This window comes from Rhineura floridana, chromosome 1, assembly GCF_030035675.1.
Source record: "Rhineura floridana isolate rRhiFlo1 chromosome 1, rRhiFlo1.hap2, whole genome shotgun sequence".
Lineage (NCBI taxonomy): Eukaryota > Metazoa > Chordata > Lepidosauria > Squamata > Rhineuridae > Rhineura > Rhineura floridana.
The window spans coordinates 125,489,629-125,507,075 of record NC_084480.1 but is presented as its reverse complement, the minus strand read 5'-3'; the positions used below and the strand labels follow the sequence as shown (position 1 = coordinate 125,507,075).

General features: G+C 42.8%; 1 long non-coding RNA gene across 2 annotated transcripts in view; it reads left to right on the top strand.

The window, feature by feature from the left end:
- The window catches only part of LOC133387217 (uncharacterized), a 115,405-nt gene that overhangs the window by 78,019 nt on the left and 19,939 nt on the right, over nt 1-17,447 (top strand). The gene's annotated exons all lie outside the window — the stretch shown is intronic.

Genomic DNA, 17,447 nt, shown 5'->3' with positions numbered 1-17,447 from the left:
CTAATCTACTGCCTCAGATGTGGTGGAGGACACTATCCCATCACAAGTGGAATGGGGGGGCAATCTTGTCCTTCACTACCAGAGTAATTGGGCCAGCCCTGACTGGCATAGGACCAGGGCCTCCTGAACTCATTAAATCCCCCCCGTAACTAATCTAATAAAAAACACACTCTGTCACCCAGTGATCCCATTGGAGGGATGGATATAGAAAGTAGACTCTCCCAAAGATTGGTATTACCTTGTTCATAATGATCTGGAGTTAGGGGGTGACCAGTGAGGCAGCCAAGTTTGCTGATGATACCAAATTGTTGGTTAAATGAAAAGGGATTGCAAGGACCTCCAAAAGGATCTCTCCAAACTGGGTGAATGGCAGTAAAATGGCAAAAGCAATTCGGTGTAAAATCATGCACACTGAGGGGGGGAAATCCTGCTTTCATATTTACACTTATGGAGACTGAACTGGTGGTGACTGACCTTGGGGTCATTTTAGATAGCTTAATGAAGATGTTGACCCAGTGTACAACAGCTGTTGGAAAAGGTGAATTCCACATTAGGAATCATTAGGAAAGGGACTGAAAATAAAATTCCCAATATCATCATCTCATTATACAATCTAGGATCTAACTCCACTTGGAATATTGTATACAGTTCTGGTTGTCTCACCTCAAAAAGAATGCTGTAGAGCTGGAAAGGGCTCTGAAAGGGGCAGCCCAAATAATCAAGGGATTGGAGCAACTCCTGTATGAGTTTGCCTTACAGCATTTGGGTCTTCTAAGTTTAGAAACAAAAAGTAAGGGAGAGAAAAAGTTCAGAGAGAGAAGTTTTACTCTCATAATACTAGAACCTGGGGCCATCCAATGAAGATGAATGTTGGAATTTTCAGGACAAACAGAGGAAAGTACTTCTTCACACAGTGCATAGTTAAACTATGCAATCTGTTCCCATAAGATGTAGTGATGGCCACCAACTTGGATGACTTTTAAAGAAGATTGGACAAATTCATGGAGGAGAAGGCTATCAATGGCTACTGGCTTTCATGGCTATGTTCACCTCCACTGTTGGAGGCAGTATGTCTCTGAATACCAGTTGCTGAGAATCAGAAGTGCTGTTGTACTCAAGTCCTGCCTGCTGACTTTCCATTGGCATCTGCTTGCTCCCTATGAGAAGAGGATGCCAGATTAGGTGGGCATTTGGCCTGAACCATAAGAACATAAGAAGAGCCTGCTGGATCAGGCCAATGTAGTCCAACATCCTGTTCTCACAGTGGCCAACCAAATGCTTGTGGGAAACCCACAGGCATGACTCCTGAACAAGCATGGTAATACAGTTTTACTCAGAAGTGATAGTCACTAAGGGTGAATAATTACAGGAGCAACTGAAGGCAATTGTGGCTTCCTCCATCATGCAGATGGAGATGGAAAGCCTTGCCATACTTCAGGAGGTCTAATGCCAAATTAGCATGCCTGTGTCTTTTCTGGATTGAGCTACTGTTGTAATTCTTAGGGTTGTATCTGGTGGAGTCCTTCACACCAATGGAAGGCTCTTTGATCTAGCAGAAGCTTCTGTCAGCAGAACCTCTCCCTTGCAGCCCTCCATACCAGCTCCCATGGTTTTCCAAAACCTCTGCAGCAGAGGTTGCAGGGGGGAAGGGGAAATAGCTTCCCTTCCCATTTCACTGATAGAATCCTCCATAGCAGTCATAGCCAATGTGGTACCCTCCAGATGTTGGATTAAAACCCCCATCATCCTTGGCTGTGCTGGCCGGAGCTGATGGGACTTGGAGTCCATCAACATCTGGAGGGCATCATGTTGGCTACGCTTGCTCCATAGCACCAAAGAGCCTTCATCAATGCAAGGAACACCACTGGATAAAACTTTGTATCTTTTCCAGTTCTCATTACTTTACCCCATAGTCACTAAGTAAAATTCTTTGGCTTGTATTCAACAAAATCCTGTATGTAGTATATAGCATTGATGGAAAAGCTAATTCAGCAGAGAAGACAACAACACAAGCCTAATAGGCGAGATACACATTCCACATTAAATGGTTTTTGTTTATAAGTCATGCACCTGTGAAAGAACATGATTGGTCACTATCTTTAACCCATGATTCTCTATGGAAGGATGTTTTGGGGTAGTTGACATCAGGTTACCTGTGTGGTCCTTTAGGATTATGGATTTATTTGACAGATATTTCGATTTATTTGACAATTATTTGACAATTGTTGTTGAACTGTTAATGTGTGTGTGTGTGTTTTGTTGTCTTGAGCATGATATTATATTGCTGATGATATGAAATTAATGGGTACAGAATCTGGGTAGCTATTTGTGTTTGTCATATTTCATAGGGTAATTGAATTTTCTTTTTTAGGTTCCCCCCCCCCAAAAAATTATTTTCTTTATTTTACTTATTTTAAATCAAACTTGGCTTTAATGTGAGTTTTGTGATTGTTTTCTTTTATGGGTTTTCCAATGTAAGTGTATTAATTACTTACTGATTACTTTAAATTGAAATTTATAATGAGAGCTGTATACTATAAAATTACAATTTAAAAGTTTAAAAAACTAAGTCCTTCTCAGAGTATACCTATTGAAATTAATGAACATATATTTATTAACATCAACAGGACTACTCTGAGTAGGACTAGCATTGAATATAACCCTTTGTTCATAATTCTTGCTTACTAACATCTAGCAAATTATTGTACAGATTGCTTTAGCTTCTTTCAGTTTAGTGAATGATTTCATCCACTGCAGTGAGCCAGAAAGCCCAACAACAACAATAACAGGCCTGATGGTCGCCCTGATGGATGACCTTTATCAGGAGAAGGAGAGGGGGAGTGCGACCCTGTTATTCTTACTTGATCTCTCGCGGCTTTTGATACCACTGACCATGGTATCCTCCTTGGCCGACTTGGTGAGATGGGTATTGGAGGCACTGTTTTACAATGGTTCTGATCCTATCTTCAGGGTCATTTTCAGAAAATAGCATTGGGTGATTGTCTTTCAGCCCCCTGGCAGTTGTGCTGTGGGGTGCCGCAGGGTACCATCTTGTTCCCCATAACATCTATATAAAGCCCTTGGGAGCAGTCATCAGGATGAGGTGTCAGCAGTATGCTGATGATACCCAGCTCTATTTCTCTATAACATCTGAATTGGCAGAGGCCATGCAAGCCCTGGACCGCTGCCTGGACTTCGTGGTGGGCTGGATGAGGGCCAATAAACTGAGTCTGAATCCTAGCAAGACGGATATGCTGTGGGTTGGTAGTTCCCGAGTTCAGATAATTGGTCAGTTGCCTGCTTTGGATGGGGTCATACTCCCTCTGAAAGAGCAAGTCCATAGTCTGGGTGTGCTCCTGGATCCATCTTTGTTGCTAGAGGCCCAGGTGACCTAGGAGTGCCTTTTACCAGCTTCAGCTGGTAAGACAGCTGTGGCCATTTCTGGACTGGGATAGTCTGATCACTGTTGTTGATGTACTGGTAACCTCCAAGCTGGATTACTGTAATGCGCTCTAAGTGGGGCTATGCTTGAGGTTGGTCTGGAAGCTGCAGCTGGTGCAAAATGTGGTGGCGAGACTTCTCACTGGGCAGGGTATTACCAACATGTCACCCCACTGCTGAAAGAATTGCACTGGCTACATATTAGTTACCAGGTTAAGTTGAAGGTTCTAGTTTTGGTGTACGAACCCTATACAGCTTGGGACCAGGATACCTGAAAGGCCATCTTATCCCTTATATACTCCGTCGATCACTACGCTCTGCAGTTGAGGGCCTCCTGCAGATGCCATCTTATCAGGAGGTCCATTCTCCACAACATAGGAAATGGACGTTTAGTGTAGTGGCACCTCCCCTGTGGAATTCCCTCCCCTTAAATATTAGAAGGCACCATCTCTATCATCTTTTCAATGCCTACTGAAGACCTTCCTCTTTCAACAGGCCTTTTAAGTAGAGACCTTATCCCAGTCTGCATTTGTGTTGGAATTGCTTTTTAATATGTTTTTAACCCTTTTTCTTTTTTTTAAAGATGTTTTTAAAGCTTTTAAAAAAATTTTTTTAAGATGTTTTGTTTAAATATATCTTGAAGTCTGTTTTTGTGATGTTTTAAAGTGTTTTTAGTGCTTTTGTTTGCTGCCCTGAGCTCCTACTGGGATAAAGGGTGGGATATAAATCTAATTAATGAATAAATAAACAACAACAATATATGGTTGCGCTCTGAGTCAGAAGGCAGCCATAAATAAATGGGAATATTATAGGGTTATTTTGAAATGGATGAAATGCCAAGGATTATATCTCACTTCAAGGGCAACTCTTTGGTACAGGGAGATGTCAATTAAAACTGAATTGGCTCCTCAGCTGATTATTTTGAACATGTGGGCTCCTTGTAGACAACAGCAATGCCCAGTGTAAGCATAATGTTCTTGGAATGACACAGTTATGATGATATATATCCTTGAATGGAATTTCACAGTGGAGTAACAACTGTAGTGGAATACAGTACAGAGGCAACATTTGTATTTTCCTATGCATTATGCAAGCTACAGACCTTTAAAGTATTAGAATTATTTGTGAATAGGGAGACTAAGCATAGCCAACTTAAGGCATGGAACAATTTTCTGGAAAATCTGGGCTTCGTGCACAGATATCCTCAAGAACCTTTTATCTAGCCTCTCAAAGTACAAATGCACACTACAAACTGAAGTGAAACATTCCTTTTGGAATCATATAGGAAAAGGGGATGCTTGTCCCATCATGAGTGTTGAATTAAGAGTCAACAGCTAGTCCAGTCAGCTTCTGAATGTGAAATGGGGAGGGCAGGATTGTGTCCTTCCCTTCAGGCAGCAAAATGTCCTGTGGCAATTTGGGAAATCTGCCTGAAAAATTAAGTGGTTTTTTTCTTCTTCATTTTTCATGGTCACACAAGAAATGTCAAAGGTGTTTTTTGATTATTTAGAAGTGACACTGTGTAGGGAATGATGCCGGTGTGAGTTGTTCCTGGTTGAAGTAGCAGCGTTACTTCCACGAGTGTTACTACTCTCTTTGGATATGTGGGAGTGCTTGAGCCAAATATAAACTAAGGATGCAGAACTTGCAGAGTCAGTACCTCCCCCTGGTCGCTGTTTTGTGAAGTACTTGCAGCTGAGGACTTTTAAGAAAACTTAGCTGAATGAAGCCCCAATCAGGGTTGAGTTTCCACCTGGTTGTCTAGTCTGTGGGAATGTATTGCACCACTTGATGTAACCAGAATTAACATTTGCCTTTATGGCCATGCAAAAAGAAAGAGAAGAGCATTTGTCCACAGAACACAGCACAGATGTGGGATTTCTGGAAATCTTTGAGAGCATAAGAACTTAAGAAGAGCCTGCTGGATCAGGCCAGTGGTCCATCTAGTCCAGCATCCTGTTCTCACAGTGGCCAACCAGATGCCCACGGGAAGCCCACAAGCAGGACCTGAATGCACCAATGCCCTCTCCAACTACAAGAACACTCTCCCCTCGTGTAGTTTCAAGCAACTGGTATTCAGAAGCAGGCAGCCTTTGATTATAGATTTTTTTTTGCAACTTCTGTTTCATGCCCCTCCCCATCATCCTGTTTTGACAGGAGATTATCCACACCTCAGAGCAAATCAGTCAATTCAAAAACTTCTGCCATCTTATCTCCTCACAAACAGAATTTCACGATACCAAGTCTTAAATACAATCCCCCTGAATTTGTTTTTATGATATTGTTTTGATTTTTATGTTGATTCACTTTGTTTGTACACCGCTTAGACCATGGATGGGGAACCTCAGGCTTTGGGCCAAATAATATATCATTCAGAAGGGTGCATGGTTCCCCTGTAACATTCTTATTTCTTGCACAATTCACTGAACCAAGAGTATAGCACTGTAATTTAATCTAGTGTAGAATGCAGAAGAGTTTAAATGTGGTTTTATGAGGCCCCATGATTATATGTATAAAATTAGCTTTAGTGCTTTACGCTATCGGTGAGATGAATTGCAAATGATGCCTTTGCATTGTGTCTGTTTTGAGCTGAAAGGAACAATAATTGCAAAGGAAAATGGGCAACTGTTGCCATATCCAGTATCCAGAGTTACACAGCTGCAACAAAACAACCTTTAACCCTTGAGAAAGAAATGTGGTGATATTATGGATTCCATTACAGGTTTTTTCCCCCATGACACATAACAATTCTTTTATCATACTTGTTAGCATTACAAACCCTTACAGTTACAGTTCTTGTCAGATGCTGTGGCTGGGGACATAATAGAATGTAATAGTCCTCTTAGCCAATTTTACATTAAGATAGGCCTCACTTTGGGAAAGAATTTTAAGTGCATGTACTTAAATTTCAGTGAGATATAAAATGACACTTTTAAGTGCCTTCTTGATTAGGGATGCTGTCAGGGATGGCTTATAGTTAATTAGTAGGTTTTCAGGATGAACTAGGTGACCTCTATATGCACCTGTCGGCCTTCCGTTCTGAATTTGAATTGAGTTCTGCAGATTGCTGTACCGGGAGAGATAGGTCACTAGTGAGAGCTGAGAATGAAATGAATCCCAGTGAAATAACAATGCAAGACTGGAAAGAGAGAATAGGAAAATCAACTCCATCCCACCCCATCAGCGATCGACTCACTTTGTTCTTCTGCTCATTTTCTTGCCTTTCTGTGAGAGGCCTATTTCGTGGGATTATTAGACAGATACATGGACAATGTCTATGAATGGCTACTAAACATGATGACTGTATGTTCAGAAAACGGCAACCAAAATGAACAAGGGTTTGGACTTTGGAGCAACTCCCCAGTAAGTAAAGGTTACAGCATTTGGGGCCTTTTAGTTTAGAAAAAAAGGTGAGTAAGAGGTGACATGATAGCAGTGTATAAAATTATGCATGATGTGGATAGGGAGATGTTTTTCTCCTTCTCATGATGTTAGAACTGAATGTTGGAAGGATTCAGGTCAGACAAAAGACTTACCACAAACAAAAGCAATTCCTTCTTCCTGCAGTGCATAGTTAAACTGTGGAATTCACTATGGTTAGCAACTTAAATGGTTTTAAAGGAGGATTGGACAAATTCATGGAGGGCAAGGCTATTAATGGCTACCAGGCACAGTGGCTCTGCTCTGCTTCCATGGTTGGAGAAAGCATACTTCTGAATACCAGTCTCTGGAAACCACAAGAGGAGAGAGTGCTCTTGCACTCAGGTCTAGCTTGACAGCTTCCCATAGGCATCTAGTTGGACACTGTGAGAACAGGGTGGTGGATGAGATGGGCCTTTAGCCTGATCTAGCAGAGCTCTTCTTATGTCCTTATATTTTCATGCATCCTCCATGTTCAGAGGCATTATGCCTGAGTGCCACTTGCTGGAGAGCATCATGACCCAGGCACTGACTTTTCATCCTCAGGGGAAGAGGCTATAGATTCAGAAAACATCTTGGACCAGGAGGAGGATTTGCCCTCAGAACCAGCCTTTGACATCCCTAGGAGTCCCAGCACCACAGGAGTCTGTGAAGCCAGCACCTCTCTGGCCTAAAGAGGTTGCATTGCCTTCTGAAAACACCAGTTTGGAAGCCATAGTAGAAGCCCATCCTCTCCCTATTCCACTGTAGTTAATGGCTTCTAAACCAGGCTGGGCTCTTTTAAGAGTAAAAGGCACCATCAGGGGTGGGGCTAGCTGCTCAGAGGAAGCTACGTTCCTGTTTTAGGCTCAGTCAGGGTTTGCTGCTTGTTTGAGTGACATTCAGTTCTGCTTTGTCTGATCTCCAGCCTGATTTCCACTTGGAACTATCCAGAGCTGTGGTTGCTGGTAGCTCTCTGTCAGTGGGGCAGTGCAATCTGCTCCGGGTTTTAGTGCAAACTTTCAAGAAGCTATCCAAAGTGCTTTTGGGTCCTCACCTTTGTATTGCCTGGCTTTGCTAATCTGGACCTATCCTCTGCTTTGTCTGACTTGTCCTGCTGGAACCTGACCTCTGCCTGACCTGACTTTGTTTCCTTGATCTTGAATTGTTATTAATGGGTTGTGACTAGCATTGCCAGCTCTCTGGATTTTACCCAGAGACCCCAGGTTTTGGGGGTCCTCCCCAAGGTGGGGGTGGGAGTAGGAAGGTGCCTTGGGGGGTGAGTGGGGTGATGGTGGGGGTAGGAATGTGCCTGGGGGAGTGACATCATTAGGGCCCCTTCCTGTGATATCTCTAGGACCTGCACCTGAAATCTCTGGGTTTTGGATGCTTCTGACCTGGCAACCCTAGTTGTAACCCAGAGCCCCGGTCTCTATGCCTTGCATGCTCCCCCATGTGATCTGAGATCCTGTCCCTTGCCTCAGACCGCTGCCTGGGACAGAACAAGGAGAATCGTTGGTAGAGGGCCTTCATGTCCTGCTTGTGGGATTTCCAGAAGCATCTGGTTGGGTTTGTAGACACATTCTTCTTTTTTCCTACTCTGGACTGTCTAGTTTTTATATTATGCAAATTGTTTATTAATTATTAAAAATGTACTTTTTGAGTTTTTAAACCTTTTAAAAATGCATAGCATCTGCACTCAAATTGATAGATCAAAGGCCTGTATACCAGTTTTCTGCTTCCCGTAGTTCAGGTTGTCATATGGGGCAGAAGTTTGCCTGGATTCTAGCCATGTTTCCGACTGCCTGTTTGGACTCTTAGCTGGGCTAGATTCTGAACTTCCTTTAAAAAGGGGGTGGATCTAGCCCATATCAAACCAAACTTATGTGGCAAAATGTGCCAGCAGTATTTGACCCAATCTCTTTGTAAGAAATGTCAGCTCCCACCTTCCGTTGTCCTTATCCAGCAAAAGGAAGTCACAGTTATGAGGGACATTTATGGAAGCAGTGATATCCATAGAGACGGAGAGTAGAGTGACACAGCCAGTGTCTGGAGCAGGAACTTCCTGATTCCTTTTGAAATCATTTTTTGTCTTCCCTTGGGCAGAAGTGATAGCTGCCCAGAAAAAAAAATGGAGAAAGCCAAGTTTTTAGAATAGCTGTGATGGCTGGCATTTTTCCAGCCCTAGTAAACCATTGGACAATAATATGGCCATCCAGAAACAAAAAGTATCAGCAAAGTCAGGAGCTCATGTTTTCCCCCCAACATATATTTCATGAAAAAAGTTGTTTTTTTAAAAAAATTCAAACTTCCAAAAACTACCCTGCCAAAGCTAATGTCAATATAGTTCTTTATTCCCGTATTACAGATTTGGGAAAGGGTTCAGAGAGTTGCTGAGGGAAAGTGGCTTACAAAAGCCTCGCAATGTAGTTGACTGTTTAATATTGGAAGTTATAGGTCCAGCTGAAGCTGATTGGGTCTTCAGCCACAGATCCCACACACAGCAATCATTAGGTTGCAGCAGCAAACATCAAATCTAGTTCAGGTATTCCCTCTGCCAACCTCCCAGCCCAAATCAACTGCATACAGAAGCCTTGAGCACCGTTGACTTTTGTGCATTGAAGATGCATTTGTAGATAAAATACATTCATAAAAATACATTTTTATATAAAAAAGAGTAAAATGTGCATGCCATGCAAATTAGGCTCCCCATATTTAGGAAACTGGAATGTGGCAACCTTAGTAATCCAGAGAAAGATGTACTGAATATTACAGTTGAGACAAGATGAACTTCAGTCCTGTTAATTTTAGTTACTTGTTTTCCTATTTTATATTTTGTTTTTCTGGAACTCAAGTGTGGCTAATATTGGGGATCTGGGCCAATATAGTATTCTGTCTTTCAATGATAAAACATTTTATCTATTTTTAAATAATGCATCCCTCCTCCGTTCCCGTCCTCTGTCTATATTCAAACCTGTAATGATATGCAACATGTTTCCTAAACAGAGTTACAAACCTACAGTTAAAGCTGAAAAGGAAGATGTCCCCAGGCTGGTGAGCAATTTACATAAACTCAAGCGTGCAGGCATTCCAAAGAGCTGCACCTGCACATGTTACACCTGTTTGGAACTATAAGCAGATCTAGCATGTCTTTAACCAAAGCTTCATTAAAATATTATGTTGTATACAAAATATTTTCTTCCTAGGGAAAGCTGGGCAAGAGCCAAGGAGAGATGTTGTAAAGAGATGTATAGGAACATGCATGCACGCACACACGTACATGCATAATTATATAGGGAGGAAAGAGAACCTTATCATCTAGTAATGCCATCAGCTCACCTGCATTTGTTAATTGCTCTGCTTGTGCAAGAATGGAAATTAGCTCATCAGTGAGGGATTTCCCCCCCTTTCCAAGACACCCATGAAGGCACAGTAGCTTGTGATCTGTCATCTGTGACAGGCATCAGAAATATTTTGCCAGCAGTGTAGTGGCAAAGCTTACAATAGCTTATAATTTGTTTGCTTTTTTCCCTTCACTAAACTAGTATGTCAGCCACAGTTTTTATGCTTGCACAAAGCTGTCAAAATAAAAAAGGACAAAGGACTGATTTGTCTCTTCTCTCTTCTCTGAATTTTCTTCCTCTTTCTAGTCTAGACTTTGGATTGGCCCCAAATATACATTTTCAGTTCATAGTCAGATGGACTGGATTTGCCCCCAACTAGATAAATTTGTAATGCTCCCCTTGATATGAAGCAAAATATACTTGTGTGAAAGTTCTTCTCCAACCTGGACTAAAATCTGAGCTAGAGAAGAATTTAAGTTTTCCCTACTCCCAATCCACATTTTTGTCTGATCTCTTCTCCCTTCAGGGTATTCCTGGATCCTGCCTCTTGAGGTTCAAGTGGCCTTGTGGCCCTGCTGTGCCTCTATCTGGAGAGGGATAGCCTAAATTGTGTTGACTGTTGTCTATACTCTGGTAATCTCTAGCATGGTTACTGCACTTCTAAATTTGCCACTACACTACTGGATACCACCATTGGAGCTGACATAAGTACAGAGGGGGGAGAGAATCTTGGTTGGGAGTCAGGGTGGTGTGTGCTGGATGAGAAGGGTGTTGGATGCCCATGGGGGAATAGAAAGAGAGATTGGAACCTGTTGTGATCCTAGAAACATAAACTGGGTTCAAAAGAGCCTTAGAACAAGGTTCAAAAGAGCCAACGTTCTATAGAGTGCAATTCCATGCCTGATTAGAGGTAGTTCACCCATCACAAATCATTACTTTCATGTTGTTTCCTTAAAAGACTCTACCCTGGCATGCCATGTTCCAAAAACAGAGCAGTTACATTGGGGGGGGGGGAGTGTGAGGAAAATGTTGACAAGTGATGACATTTCTGATAATAAACACATGGACAAGGGTGAACACTTGAACAGTATGCTGAGCATGCCTTCCATGAAAATGGCAGGGATTGAACCTTGGACCTCCTGCATACCAAACATTGGCTCTATCACTGAGCTACATGCTCTTCTGACTCTCATGAAGCATTATAAAAGATAAGCATGTATGGATAATAACTTAACAGACCACTCCTTAAGAAATCCTCCCAGAAAATTTGAATAATTATTGGCCAGTTACCAATCCCCCCTTTGGGGGCAAGGTTCTTGAGCGTGTGATTGCACATCAGAACCAGGTTCTCTTGGATGAAACTGATTTTCTCGATCCATTTCAATTGGGGTTTAGGCCCAGTTTTGGCACAGAAACTGTCACCCTGTATGATGACCTATGTTGGGGGTGGGGGAGTGTGGCCATGTTAATTCTCCTTGATCTCTCAGTGGCTTACAGTACCATCAACCAAGATATTCTTCTGGAGCTGCTGTCCAAGTTGGGGCTAGGCGGTACTGCTTTGCAGTGGTTTCAGTCCTTCTTGGATGGCCATTCTCAGAAGGTGGTGCTTGGGGAATGCTGTTTGGCCCAGTGGAATCTTCAATGTGGAATCTTGCAGGATTCAACTCTACCCCCCCATGCTATTTAATATTTACGTTAAACCACTGAGTGGGGTCATCCGGAGTTTTGGAGTACATTGTCAGCAATATGCTGATGACATATAGCTCTATTTCTCATTTCTATTTGCAGGCAGTGGATGTGCAGAGTTGATGTCTTGCCTCAGTAATGAACTGGATGAGAGCTAATAAACTAAATCTTAATCCAGGCAAGACTGAGGCGTTGTTAGACTGGATAGATGGGCTGTGGCCCACTCTGGATGGGGTCATACTCCCTTTGAAGAAGCAGGTATGTAGCTTGGTGGTACTCCTGGATCCATTACTGCCTCTTGAGGTTCAAGTGGCCTTAAGACCCAGCTGTGCTTCTATCGGGACAAGGATAGCTTAACTTCTGTTGTTTACACTCTGGTAACCTCTAGGTTAGACTAGTGCAATGTGTTATATGTGGAGCTGCCTTTGAAGACCTTTCAGAAACTCTCGCTAGTTTCGGCAGGCAGATTACTTACTGGTCCATACCTATAACACCAATTCTGGCACAGCTGCACTGGCTACCAATTAGTTTCTGGGCTCAAATGAAAGTGCCTCAATATCTCAGGGACTGCCTCTCCCCATATGAACCAACCCAGACCCTGTGCTCATCATCAGAGGCCCTTCTTTGTGTGCCCCCTTCACAGAAGGCTCAAATGGTGGCAACACAAGAACAGGCCTTTTCAGGCTGTGGAATGCTGTCCCAAGGGAGGCATGCCTGGCACCTTCTTTATCCATTTTTAGGCACCAGGCAAAGACCTTCCTTTTCACTTGGACCCTTGGCCTTTGAGGTGTGCTATCTTAGTTAGGATTGTTTTGTTTGAGATTTAAGTTTTTGTATTGTATGTTTTTAAATTTGTGTTAATCATGGAATCATAGCATCACAGAATAGTGGAAGGGACCTATAAGGCCATTGAGTTCAATGTTATATTGTATGTGTTAAAATCTGTTTTATATTGTATGCTTTTAAATCTGCTGTAAGTTACCTAGAGACCAATGGGTATGAGGCAACCAACAAATGAAATTAACAACAACAACTTATTCTTTATGACTTTGCAATTTCATCTGTGACTATTAAATTATTGATGTTAATGGTGCTATATTATTCATATTTCCTGCACCATGGGGCAGTTTCTGTCATTATTTTACTTTTAATGATGGGAAGTAAAATCTGAAAAATGATTTGTTTGACAACCTCTAGCATGCATACACACACACACACACTGTGGTTTCAACTTGGGTTTCCCACATCTAAATCCACCACTGGACACTCAAAAGGAGAAAGCATTGGGATATTTCAGAATCTGCTTCAAAGAATAGTGCTTTGCTTATGGTGTTGCATTTTCATTGTGATGAAAGGGCTCTGGAGCAGCCCTTGGGGAAATTTGGTGGAAGTATCCTTCAACTTGGGACAGCTATCTATTTCTCAAGTCTGTTTCACACATTACACTTGGCCTGGGACAGGGAGCTGCAGTCAATCGTTGCTTTCAGGTGTAGGTTCTGGAGAAAATTCATGCACTTTGTCAGCATCGCACTTTTACAGTTTTAGGTGTACAGTACACTTAAAACTTCTTAGGAATACATCTAAAAACATATTGGCCCAGTTTAGACAATCATATTTTTGCTTAGAAAGCTGAAATACAGAGGCGCACTTTGCCTGTGCACCCAGTCCCTTCAATCCTCCCTTCACAGTGCAAGGAAAGCCTGTAACTGGCCATGTTCGGGTGATGGGAAACTATAGTTCATGTGCAAAGAGGCCCACCAAAGTAAAAAAAAAAAAAAAAAAAGTATATCTACATTGGGGTTACAGCTACCCTTTTTTCTTTCTCTTTCACCTGCCATTATAGTTGATGAAATGACCAACTTGGACATTGGAGGTATACCTTTATAAAGCATTACACATCTTTATAACAATAGCATCTGCATGCAGCTGTCATAAACCTGCCATCAGTCAGTACTGTCTCTTGAATGTCAAGGTATAATAGTTACCCCGCAATGCAGTTCATCCCTGTCAGACAGCGGTCTCCTTCCAGTAGTATTCCTGTCTTTACTCCGCTAGCTTAATTTGATGAAGTTCTTTTCTAATGTGACTAACAAAGTGGCCTCCTTTAAGCTTGAGAAATGCTTTGGGAAATGAGCCATCCAGCGCATTGCTTTGTTAGTCCTTGAGGGAAATGGTCTCAGTGACTTCATTATTGGAATCTTGATAACATGTGTGCATAAGCAAATGCATTTGGCTGGATATTGTTCTGCACTTAGCTGTAGCCTACTAAGCCTATACAAGCCATATTGGCTTTTAAAGCGATGCAGTTAAGAAGCCAATTAGGTGGAGTGAATGATCGTATGATCCCAAATTAAGGAAATTGTGCTTTTGTGTAGGTGTGTGCAGGTAACAACTAGGTGATGCTCTATGTGGCTTGCTTCTTCCCCAGTGAGCTTTTTTTATCTGTAGTGATTGCAGGGAAGCTGGTGCTGTGTAATTACGAGCATGAGCTCAGCAGTGTCTACTTCAAACCTTTGCCCACTAGAGTGTTAAACAGTAGCAAAGTTACACACAACCCAAGACAGGAACAACTCTCAGGCTCTCACCATTACACAGTGTGTTTAGACACTGTGATTAAGCTAACTCCCTCCAAGTAGCAATGGCTAGACAACAGGATTTTGTTTTAATTGACCTTCTCTGAATAACTTTTTGTCACACTTGCTGGATGATGGCTGAAATACCATGTTATGGAAGTTCTGGATCTATTTTACTCTTTATTTTCTGGAATATTGTTTTTTAAAATATATATATTGGTAGGTTTTTATTGATGTGAGCTGCTTTAGATGGACTTTGCCCAGAAAAGCAGAGCATATTGGACTATATTAAATGATCTTACAGTAGTAACCCTTTTGGGGATCAGAATGGGGGTTTCGTGTTATTCTCATGTTCCTCTTTTCTTGGAAAGTCTACAAAATTGTAAGTTCAAAATATTTTCATAAAGATGCCAAGTCTTGTGGTGTGTCAGGGATGGGCAGTAGGCTATAGGCTGAGCTGAACCAGCAGCCACAGGACGAGCCAGAGTCAGGAGCAAAGAACAGAGTCACATCCACACCATGCATCTTAAGCACTGTAATACCACTTTAAACAGTCATGGCTTCCTGCCAAAGAATCCTGGGAACTGCAGTTGGTTAAGGATGCTGAGAGTGGTTAGGAGACTCCTCACAGAGCTACAGTTTAACAAACTGCAGAACAAATTGGTAGAATGGACCGAGGATATGGGAACCAGCCGAAGCTCAGGAAGTCTATATTGCTGAAACAAGGTTCAGCTGAAACTGGAATATTTATCATACTCCTCCCTGCCCAGACAGTTCTAATGGCCAGCCTGGTTGAGCAGAGTCACTCCAGGACCTGAAGGCTCTTCATTGAGAAGGTTGCCACCTGCAGTTCAGTGGTTCACCACATGGGGCAGCCATACACAGATCCCAGGATCCCTTTATGCCGGGTTTCAAGTTGGGGTGCTCTTCATCAAGGAGTGCTAAAGCACCGATATAGTTGGTGGTTGGATAAAATGTGTCACCTCAAAATTCAGGCTCATTGTAAGTAGCTAGCTAGCTTATGTCACTGTTTTATAGATGAGCTTGAGTTTTCCAAAAGGAAAAAGACTTTTTTTTTACACATTTCTATGGTAGATTGATGAAAGTTTGCTTCTTCAAGCCTCAGGCTTCTGTTATAGCCACTTCCATGAGTAAGCCAATCTCATGGGAATCTACTAGCGTGCCCTGACAGGGAATTTTTGAAATATAAACTGTGAAGCATAAATTTCCTGCCACACACTTTCATATTCAGATGTTATATGACTGTGTGCTTTCAGTAGTGTGGGAAAAATTATGTTTCAGTTAGTTAATATTTTAAAAAATTTGCGGGCAGGGCATATTGCCACTATGAAAGTGGTGCTTTCATTTTGCCTTATTCACTACCATACTATGGCATATTTGTCTGTTAAATGTATAAAGTGTCCCAGTTTTTTCCTCTATCCAATGTAGAGATCCAATGACAGTTCCATCTCTACAACTTGGAGTTGGGATCAGTTTTTATATAAAAAAAATAGGGGACAACCATGCAGGCCTGGCACCAAAAGGCAGCGAGGGTGGGAGGGTGGTGCTCCTGTTCCATGATCTTTAGCGGTGTCGGGTCCTGCAACCCGACACTGGAGTGGATCATGGAGAGGGAGCTCCCAGGCAACCCCCCATACAGGCAGCACGGGCTTCAATAAGCCTGCCTACATGCCTAACCTACCTCTCCTGTTAGGGTGAACCCCGTGCATGCTGCACACGTGTGCCTGCCATCACCCAAGATGGTGACGGGGGCTTCCCTAAGGGGCTGTTGCCCCTGCCGCCATCTTGGATGATGGCAGGTATGCACTCGTACATTCACATGATGCAGGAGGTAGGTGGGGCAAGCAGGTGGGATTATTAGCCTTGCACTGCCTGTATTGGGAGAGGATGTTGGGCTACAGCATCGCAGGCCTGGGGCAGGCTGGTGCCCAAGGGCCCAGTCATGCCTGGCACTGGTCCTGCAACCATGACTGAGAGCGTGTATGGGCTACTGTTCCCCAGCTTGGCCTCTTTGCTTGGCCTCCTGGTTCCTGTTTATGTCCCTGACAAGTAGTCAGGTCCCTAGTATCTTGTCAGGTTTGGTTAGTCCACAGGTTTCATAGTGCTGGAGATACATATCTTCATTTTCCTTCTGTGCCAGGAGGGAGCTATGAGCACATTTATTATTATCATTATTACATTTGTATACTGGCCCATAGCTGAAGCTCTCTGGGCGGTTTACAACAATTAAAAACATTGAATACAAATATACAAATTTAAAAACACTTAAAAAAAAACAATTAAAAAACACATGCTAAAATGCCTGGGAGAAGAGGATTCTAGGTAGCTCACTATGCTAAGTTCCAATCTCAGAAGCACATGTGTCCCTGACCATAGTGTTTTTCTAAGCCAGAAGTGGACTAACTTCATGCATGTGGAAGGAGGGGGGAAAGGGTGACCCCTCCCACCTTTGATTTTGGCCTTACTATTTATTTATTTATATCCCACCTTTCCTCCAAGGAGCTTAAAGTGGCATACAAATGTGATTTTCACGCCTCTCACTTTTATCCTCACAACAACCTTGTAAGGTGGGTGGGCTGAGAGACAGTGACTGGCCCAAACTCACCCAGTGGGCTTTATGGCCGAATGGGGATTTGAACCATAGTCTCCCAGGTCCCAGTCCAGCACTCTAACCACCTCACCACACTGGCTCTCCGCACTTTTGGCTTCAGCCCCACCCACCAACAGTATGCAGCCCCTGACATATTACCACCTGGATAACGCAGCCTTTGACAGAAAAGAAGGTGGTCCACTGTCATGCCTAGCTCTGACCTGGTACTGGAGATGGAATCCTCAGAATATGATCCTGACTCCCTCCAGAGTGAAGACCTGAGGCAGCTGGCAGGATCTCCTGGAACCAGTGCCGAGAACCAGCCCTTGGGGGACTCTCCACTGAGTGATCTGCTGAAGAATCCTTGGTGCTGCCAAAGGAGGAGCCCCCCCC